Consider the following 10,306-nt stretch of genomic DNA (forward strand, 5'->3'; position numbering starts at 1 on the left):
TATAAGAAAGAAGGAAAATAAAAATATTGAAATTTTATAAATTTTTTTAACATTATTTTGCATGTACGTATGTATGGTTTATTTATACCATTAATTATGAGCTATTGGAATAAAAAAATATTGTGAATGACCTATGAATGATTAACAAAAGTTATTTGGTTATACTATATAAGCTCAGTGAATAGTAGAAAAAAAAAGTTTCAGTGTTAAAAAAAATTTTTAGTTAAAAAAAGGATTTTGTTTTTGTAGCTAACCGCATATCGTGCATTCATATCGAAAATTATTACGATTACTTTTACGTCTGCAACATAAAAATTTAAAAATTTTGTTTTAATTAAGACTAGTTTTGATTTGTTCTGATCTTACAGCGTAATAAGGACCAGAAACTTGGCTATTCTTTATTAATTCCTTATTAATCACCACATTCTGATCGTTTCTAAATTTATCTATTTTCTGATCGTTTATCTAAATTGGTAAATCTTTTCAATAGTGTTAATTTTTTTTTTTCTTCAAATTTTTGTATTTTTATTGAAATTTAAATTCATTGAACGAAATTCCTGGGCTTATTTACCATTGTCTAATATTAAAACAATTCAATTTTCTTTTTTTTAGAAATTGAAGATTTTAATTACTCTAAAATAAATTGGGTATTAATTAAAATAAAAAGAAATATGAATAAAATTGTTAAATAATACACTAGTTATTTTTATTAAATTAAATAATAATAGTGTATAAATTTCAGAAAAAAAATCAATAAAATAAAATTTTAAATTTAGATTTAATTGAGAATTTTATATTAGAATTTAATATTTCGATATTAAATAGAAAAAATTTTTAATTGAATATATTGTTAATCGAGAGAATATAATTTAGAAATAAGTAATAAATTATGTTATACCTATTATGGGTGGCTCGTGTCAAAGTGCACTGCTATATACCATTGTATAGGCCCTTATGAGTAGGCAAAACTTTTGTATGGAATAGATATTCATAGATCAACTGGTTCAAAGTTACAGGAGCTTAAAATTAATTTCGATTGATTTTTTTACTTTTTGAAATTTTGAGTATAACTCCACGCCTATGTAAAACAGATGCATTTCTTGTGAATATCTACATTTGTCTTAATGTTTTCAGATTTCGGAATAACATGATTTTAAAGTTCGAAAAATTTGAAATTTTAACTTTTCATTTTTCAAAAACGTTAATTTTCTAAGTGACATAATATTGGAGCTTTTTCCAACTTAAGCACAGCTAGCAACCTTGTTTACTGAACTTTGATTTAGTATACAGATAATTTTTCTACCTGTTCTGGTTTAGGAGTAATTGAGAAAAATTATTTTCTTTAATTATTTATAAAAATGTACAACAATTATTGAAAATGGTGTCTCTCTTCTGTTATACAAATGTTCAACTTATAGCAACTGAGTTTTCCTGACATTTGCAAAAATTAATACCCCGGTCAAAATAATTATTATATGGCGCCTCTCGTTGATACAATCCTGTAACTGACTTTTGATTACAAAAATCTTGTTATATAAACGAATTACATCGGCCAGTACTAAGAGTCTATTGTGCCACTTTTCTGCAATGCGGGACATACTTCACTACACCCTATTAGGCCGGATGAGTAAGACACTCAGTAGTATTTTCAATCTTTTTAAATTTAAATAAAATAAATTTTAATATACTTGTATTTTCTTAAATTTTATGATAAATTTCATATTATTTTCTTGAAATTTCGTAATTACTAATTTATTGTTAGCTAAAAAAAATAAAAATTAATAATTAAAAATAAACAAGAAACTTTTTAAGGATTTGATAATAAAAATATTTTAATAATCAATATTTTCCTTTTTATTAAAAATAAAATTAAAAACAAAATCTTAATTAACAGATTATTAATAGAATAGGACTAAACGGTATTGTGAAACCTTCGTTTGTATCACCTACTCAGAAAAATACTTAAAATATTAAAGATTAAAATAAACCACCATTTTTGTAGAAATTAAAATGGCAAACACTGAAATAAAATTACAACTAAATTTTCCTACAATTCCTATGCTAACGAGAAAAAATAGAGTTGACCTTGTCAACTCTGCGATACCCGTACGAATTTGTCATCCTATGTGCGAATAAAGATGCCATAACTGACTATAGAACAGACTATGACTTTAATTTGCCGTATTACAATATTAATTTATGCAAAATTTCGGTACTGTGGTTTTCAAAATACTGTGTGTGCCAAACTACTGTTGAAGTTGTATGGCAGCTACCAGAAAGAGCCAAGAAATTTTAACCAATTTTATCAAGCACATCGGCCCTACTAATATATTTGCTTATGTGAAATTTCAATACAGCTTTTATAGTTTCTGAGATATAGCCAAATAACTTTGGAAGTTGTACGACAGCTACCAGAAGAAGCCAAGCAATTTCAACGATTTTTATCAAACATATTGGCCATACTAATATATTCGTTTGTGTGAAATTTCAATAACATATATCTAAGACCGTTATTTCTTAGCGTTACAAACGGTAAAGCAAATTTAGTATACCCTTCGAACATACGTTCGTACGGGTATAAAATGTTCTTTTTGATTTCTGGAAATATCGAACAAAAATTTATTACATAAAATTTCATCGGAAATTTTTATGAATTTCATATTAATTATAATTTTCATTTCTTAATGAATTTTTTGATACCATAGCTACCGCACTAAAAAAAATTTCTCTCTGTATATAGGGAATTGAATATTATTAGTGTCCTTTTCTCTTAATTTTTTTTTTTCAAGAATTTCTATAAGAAAAAAATTATTATATAAAAAGCAAAAAAAAAAAAAATATTTATACCATAACAAATCAAATGGAAAAATCCCTTAAATAATCTATTCATATAAAACAATTGACCTCTTGATTAATAAACATTAATAGGGGATTAAAGAACCTTTTTAACTCCCTATACTTACACATAAAATAAAATTTTTAATATTAAAGGAAATGAGAGGGAAAAAATATGTGTAATAATAATATGATGATGATGATGATGATGAGAGCGTTTTATTATTTAATAAGGGCATTAAATTCTTGATTACATTCATTAAAATAGGTAATTGTTTATAAAATGCAATAATAGCACTAATAACATTTATGAGATTATGATACTTAACAGTATACACCTTATTATTATATAGACCATACTATTATTATCATGTCTTAAAATGATGTTATGTTGAAAGAGAATTGAGATCTGGGAATATTTGAGAATAAATGATAATTAATAATTTAAAAATTGAGAAAAAATGTAATTATTCTAATGAGAGCATAGTATATTTTATGCATAACGGAGACTTTAATAAAAACAATATAAAAGAGAATTATAGCTACAAATAATGTAAGGGAGAATGATAGCTATAACAAAGCAACAGAAGTGCGACAACTACCTTATAAATAGTATGTAAGTAAAAATGTAATTGATCAAAGCCACAGTTTATGAAATAATAAATTTTCTTTTAACAATTTATTCTTATACTTTCAACATAAAACTATTATACTTGCATTCAAATATAGATTTAAATAGATTAGATATAAACCTAAATTTAATAATTTTGAAAAAATTTACATTAATATAAACTCAAATTTGTTTAATTTAGTTAAGTAATGAGGAATAATTTTTGGGCTAAAGGACAATGTTTTAATTTAGAGATTTTCAACATCAAAGAAATGGAACGGCGAAAAATTAAATTTTACAAATTAAGGGACAAATAACTTGAGAGCGATATTCATTACAAATTAATTTTATTCTAGTAAAATACCATCTTTATTGATATATAAACTGTTAAAATTTGAAAGACATTCGACTTGCCGTATAGGATCAGAAATTAATAAATAATTGCTTTCAGATATCGGTTAAAGTGGATGGTTAATTCAACAGACTAAAATGTGTATCTAATATCTTATGATAGAAGAAGTGAATCTGGTTTTTTTTATATTAGAAGAATTTAAGAATTGTTTTTGAATTGAATGCGCAGTAGATTGTTGAAAACGTGCATTTTAATTACTTTGGAGGGCTTTAACTCAAAGACGCAGCAACGAATACTAAAACATTCAATATTGAAATAATGCTTAGACTAGAATCTGTTTGTGTAAAAAAAACTACCAATTTTTATATCTTAAGCAGAATAGTGGAATTAGAAACGAACGAACAGACAGACAGAACAAAACTAATATAAAAGTTTTTTTTCCAAATATTTTTATTCATGTTCCAATAAATGGTAACAAAAGAATTTAATCTTAATAAATTTCAAAAAAGATTTTCAACTATTTTCTTCTTTAATTTGCAATACAATAAGAGTAATAAGATTTAACACACCACAATCTGCATTACTTCTTCCCCTTCTATAACTATACAAAATCAATTTTCTCTTTTTTCCTCTCCACTCTTTTTCCTTTTCTAAATTGAGTAAAATTAAATTAAGTAAATTTGGGGTGAGTAAATCTTGAACCCAAAAGCCAAAAACTAAAAATATTTAAGGGAAAAGAATGAGAAAAAAAAAATTTTTTTCCCAAAAAAACAAAAAATTGCTTTAATTTTTACACGTTCACAATAGACAAAACTTAATTTTGTAAATATTTACACATACATACTTAAAATACTTATACGTTACGTACATTAAATTATTTCACCCCATAGTGCAATACAATTTTATATCAATGACCTCGTTAAGTATTTAATTAGTCCTTTTCCTTCCGTATATCCTTTTTTTTTTTGTGCTGTTATATTTCTTTCTTTCTTATTTCTGTTTCCTTGATACACTTTATTGTCTTTAGTGATTAACTTTTAAAATTGTTGTATATGAGAAATGTGGGAATGTTCAAAAAATGTTGGAATGTGTGAAATTTTCAAATAAAATTGGGAGCACTTGAATGTTTTTTTTTTTTATCAGTTTATTTATTTATTTTCCTTATTCTGTTAAGAAGTCTCATTGGGATAAAATATCCTGTAGAATATTTTTGAGGAAATTGATTATTTTGTTTTTCTTATTTTCTATTTTTTGTTTCATTTCTACTTGGTTGTTGTTTTTTTGGTATTCAATGGAACTCTTATTTATTAATATGCCCGTTTCATATTATATGAGTTTATATTACAAGATAGTAACAGATAATATATGTATAGAGTAAATCTTTAAGGAATGGATGATAACAAATTTTTTTGGGTTAAAGATAACCAAAAAAAAAGCAAAACATCGAAGCAAAAGCAGTTAATATTTTAAGGATAAGAAATCGTATATTATTGTCCGGGTGTAACGATAATCAACTGCAAAAGAGATAAAAGTAAAAACAAAACAAAAAAACACAAGAGAGAAAATTACGGAAGATATAAAAAAAATTAAAGCAGGGAAAAGTATAAAATTGTGATGATATAAAATATCCTGCAATAAGGATAATAAGTTTTATGTTGAAAATATTAACTTTAAATGACCTTCTTTAATACTCTCTCTATTGGAAAATTTTATATGGGTAATATTTATACATATACACACATATATTATGTACTATAAATAAATATAACAATCGTTGAAGATTAAATAAAATTAAAGTAGATTGGATGAAGGTTGATTGCAATAAAGTTGGATTTTTTTTTTGTTTATTTGGAATTTTGAACACTTAAAAATTATTACAGAAGGCGAGGGAAAGAAGTCTATATGATTATCATAGAAGGAAAAGAAATGGTGATTTAGACATAGAGAGTATATGTTAGCCTATTTGTTGGTTGACACAATTGTTTAATAGTCGACCCTTTATCTGTTTTTTATTTACTATATATTGCATTAATTTTGAAATAAGAACAAAGATTATTTCAATCTACTAATGAAAATTATAAAACTAATTGAATAGAATTAAATGCAATTATAATTAATACTTGGAATTCAAATTGAAACAACATCATTTTAGAGATTTTTACAGTCAACCTTTTGAAAAACCAATTCGAATTGCAATAGCACTGCGATGCTTTTATAATAGTTGCAAAATTCATGGTAATTATTAAACGTGAAATGGAATAATTTAATGCTGAATATAACTGAACAAGTGGGCAACTGAATACTATTAAATATGAGAAACAAATCTGAAATTTCTTAAAAAGAAAGCTTGAAATTCTAATAAATATTAATAAAACAAGTAAAAATTTTTTGCCTTAATGAATAATTTGCTAATTGTTACTTAAAGATTTATTCTATGAAATTGCAGAGCTTCCACCAATATTAAATTTCTAGTTTAAAGCTTATTAAACGATTACATAAAATATAATTGGACAACTGGATTGTACTCTTGAATTTAATTTTATTTTAAATGGATCTTATCTTAATAACTCTCAAGTTTACTTATTTCTTTTCCTTTCGTTATGGTCATCCGTGGTCTCTATATCTCCTGAATTTCCTAAATATAATCAAATGAATGTAGTAATATTTAAGGCTGTAATTAACTTTTTAATTTCTTTTTTTTTTTTTAATTCCTAATAAAATAGCTAATCCAATTTATTGTAATAATTATGTTCGTGATTTCAAAAATCAAAAGCAAATTCAATAAAATTCTTAATGAGTGTTTTAATACTGGTCATTGATTTTATTTCTTGATTTAATTGAATATAAATTGAAAGAAACATAATGTAAGAATGTTAATAAAAAATTAAATTCAATTAGAAAATTTTAAGGACATTAAAAATTCAAGTTTGTAATTGTGTTCTTTAACACAATTTTGTAAGATTGAATCTCATTAGAAAAAAATTTATTAATAGGGTTATTGTTGTTCACGAAGCGAATGTTATTCTCCTCGAATTCAGCTGAATGATATTGCGGTTTAGACAACACAAATATTTCGAATTATTTCGACAGAATAATGGAAAACTACAGTCGAATAGAAATTGTAGTCAAATACATATGGAATAACTAATATGGAAAGCAATTCGTATGTAGCTAGTGATGGAATCATTATCAGCCTTAATAAAAAAATATATTGAAGAAAATGTGAGCGTATTTTGCTGCGTAGGCAAACGCTTTGGGATCTCAACTGAAACCAATTCAGGGAGCTTCAGTGGATTTCATTGATCTATTATTTGTGTTCTTCCAATTTGTGTTCTTTACAATATGTCTTCTGGTTTACTCATCACAATAAAACAAATCGGCACTCAATGAAAATTTATTTTAATTTATTTTATAAATTATAAATGTTAAATTGTTAATTAAACTTTAAATTTTCGGAAAATGTTTTTACTACTGCAAATTACATTATACATTTTGCATACCTAATTATTAATTTCAAATGTCATTTTTGGGAAATCTCGATAGCAACGATTTATTCCTAACGAATGTAATTGTTCGCGAATCATAATATTATTTTAGCGAATATTCGACTTTGTTATTCGTTTCGAGTATTCTGTTCGCTTCGCAAATCATAATAACCCTGCAAGTATTTTTTAAATCAAAATTTTAAGATGGCAGAATGTGTCCTTTAATTTTTTTCTATAAAAAATGTGGTATCCTTTAATAGAATATTGTGAATTTTTTATATTTTCCTATATAATTTTGTAATAACTAATAACTATTCTATAGAGAGGATATTGGACATTTTTTACATTAAGACAAAAAACAAGAACTCATTCTTCCTGAATTCTATGATCTAGAGTATATATATCTTGTCGCATTGATAAGACTAAATTTTCAAGAAGGAACAAGAAAAGCAGAACAACAGAAACAAGAGCATATAAAAAATATTGAGTTTGTATAAGAGTAACGTTTGAAATATAAGAAAAAAGAGAAAAATTAGAAAGGAAAAGTTTTTTTTTTTTTGCATGCAATAGGTATAATAGCTGGGTATATGAAAATCAACTTCTTGATGATATTAAGGGTTTATCGGATTCGAAACGCGTTGAATTGAACATGACTTTTTGCCTTCATTCAATGGATTATAAGCTAAAAAATTGTGTTTATATAGAAGAATCCTTTTATATTTTTATCTTCTTTTCTGTGTTATTTCTCTTACTTGGGTTTCTTTCCCTTAGTTTGCTTGTATTTTCCTTTTTTGTTTTTTGATTTGTCTTCTCTATTAAGTTTCTAGGCTATTTTCTAATAGTTAAAATGCTACTGAATAGAAAAATTACAATTTTTTTCTATTTTTTTTTTCTGATTTTTCCTTCTGTTTTTCCATTACATAGTTAAAACGTGAGTAGAATTTTTTTTTTGTTTTTGAGAAAATTTTGTGTGGTTATAGAATATTATAATGCACAATAGTAATGGATCGGATTTAAGGATATAAAATTGTGGCTTTTAATTTAATACTAGAACAAAAAAAAGTGAAGGAAGAAAAAAAATGTGATGTCATTACGTTAAAGATTAAAGAAATGAAGAAGGAAAAGAAAGAAAAAATTAAAACATTTAGGTACAACAAAAAAAAAGAAAGTGTAAAGTAAAGAAACAAAACAGAACAGAAAAAAAACAAAAGAAAGTTTTAAGGATAATGAATAAGGAATATTCTTTTTTTCTTGTTTTTCGTATTTTCTAATGAAAACATATAGAATATAAAAATCCCATAGGGATATGAGATAAGTGAGGGATAAAAATAACTAATAATCATCTAAAAAAAATGAATTTCAGGGTAAAGAAGAGAGTGATTCAAATTGATATTGGCTTTGAAAATGATGGTGATAAGAAGGGATTCTCTTCTTTAAGATTAGGACAGGTTGCATATTAACAACAAAACATTCTGGCCCCAAGTCAAAATTTAATGATAGCAATAACTCGTGAAATGCAAGAGCCATTCTGCTCTTTTATAGAAGTGTGTCCACATTTCATCTGATTTTAGAATATTTCATTAAATAGGTACTTAATTTAATCACGTTTTTCTCAATCCAAACTAGAATTGTCTGAATTTTCTAATGTACCGATTCGGGTATTCGCAAAGATAGTGAAAAAACAATTTTTTTCCTGATAGTATCCCTCGGCAACTTGTAATATGATGAGCAGAAGCATAATCTTAATTTAGATGAGTAGTAAACCAACGAATCAAAGTCACATATAAAATAAAATGAATTTACCATTTTTTCCATAGAGACATGTTTAAAGATCTATTTCACACAAGCCTTTCTAATATTGTATATGTAATTATGATAAAGCCTTTCATCTACTGTTATCGTAGTTAACTGCTATCCTGTTACAGATATAGACATCTTTGTTCTAAGAATGCCAACAAGAACCAATATTTATTCTACCAAGCTTTTCATAGGTGCCTGATCATATTTGATTAGATAGACTGCCTATCTGGCTCATTTATTTGTTAAAGCGAAATCACCTTATAGAGGTTACATAAAGCCCAAGCAGATAGAATAAGAATAACCGTAGAAATTGTCAATAACTTTGAGGTTTCGATTATTATTATTCAAAGCAGCGTTGTCAATTTTTTGTTCGAAAGTCAAAGCTATGATTATTTAAGAATCAAATAGATTGAATGGAATTTGTATCAAATGAATAACACAAATTCAAAAGCTGTAAATATGCTAATAACACAAACCAGTACCCACTATTAGTATTTCTTTTGAATTGAACAAATTAACAGCGGGAACACAAAGAGGAAAAAGTGCAGGAAGACGTAAGTCGCAATTTTCACAATATTCACTCATTTCTGTCAATCAACAAGTCCAGTAGACTCAAAAATTTCTAACATTTTCCAAATGTGCATTAATCTCATTAATATATGGGTCGGATTAACTCTTCTTTCAATGATTTTCCATAAAACTCTTGGCAACAAATTATGAAACTATTAAAATTTTTATATTTAATATTAAGTCTCGTACTGGATGACCCGTTCTTTCAACCGATTAATAACAAAATGAGAAAAACAAGAAGGAAAAGGAGAAAGCATATTATAAATAAGAAGTACGTTTTTAGTTTTTGTCTCCTCTCTTGTTTTACAAACTTTTCCTTTGAATATTTTATAACTTTTGTCCTGTACGTCCTTTATACTCTTTGTACACGTGTATCTATATAAAAGTAAGAATAACTTATAAAAGTATGCTTATATATACTTTGTAATTTAATTATTGAAGGATAAAAATTAGTACCTATATAGATGAAAAACAAAATGAAATAAGAAATCGATCAATTTTTCTAACTTATCAGTTTTTATAATCATTGGTCATAATACCCGTTTTGTAGAAGTAAATGTACACATACAGAGTTACAATATTGAGATTTAATAGAACGTTAGAGGATTTTTTAACCAATAACCGGAAAGAATATTTGATTAGAAAAACAAAATT

This window comes from Condylostylus longicornis, unplaced genomic scaffold (assembly GCF_029603195.1).
Source record: "Condylostylus longicornis isolate FDR11 unplaced genomic scaffold, ASM2960319v2 ptg000009l, whole genome shotgun sequence".
Taxonomy (NCBI): Eukaryota; Metazoa; Arthropoda; class Insecta; order Diptera; family Dolichopodidae; genus Condylostylus; species Condylostylus longicornis.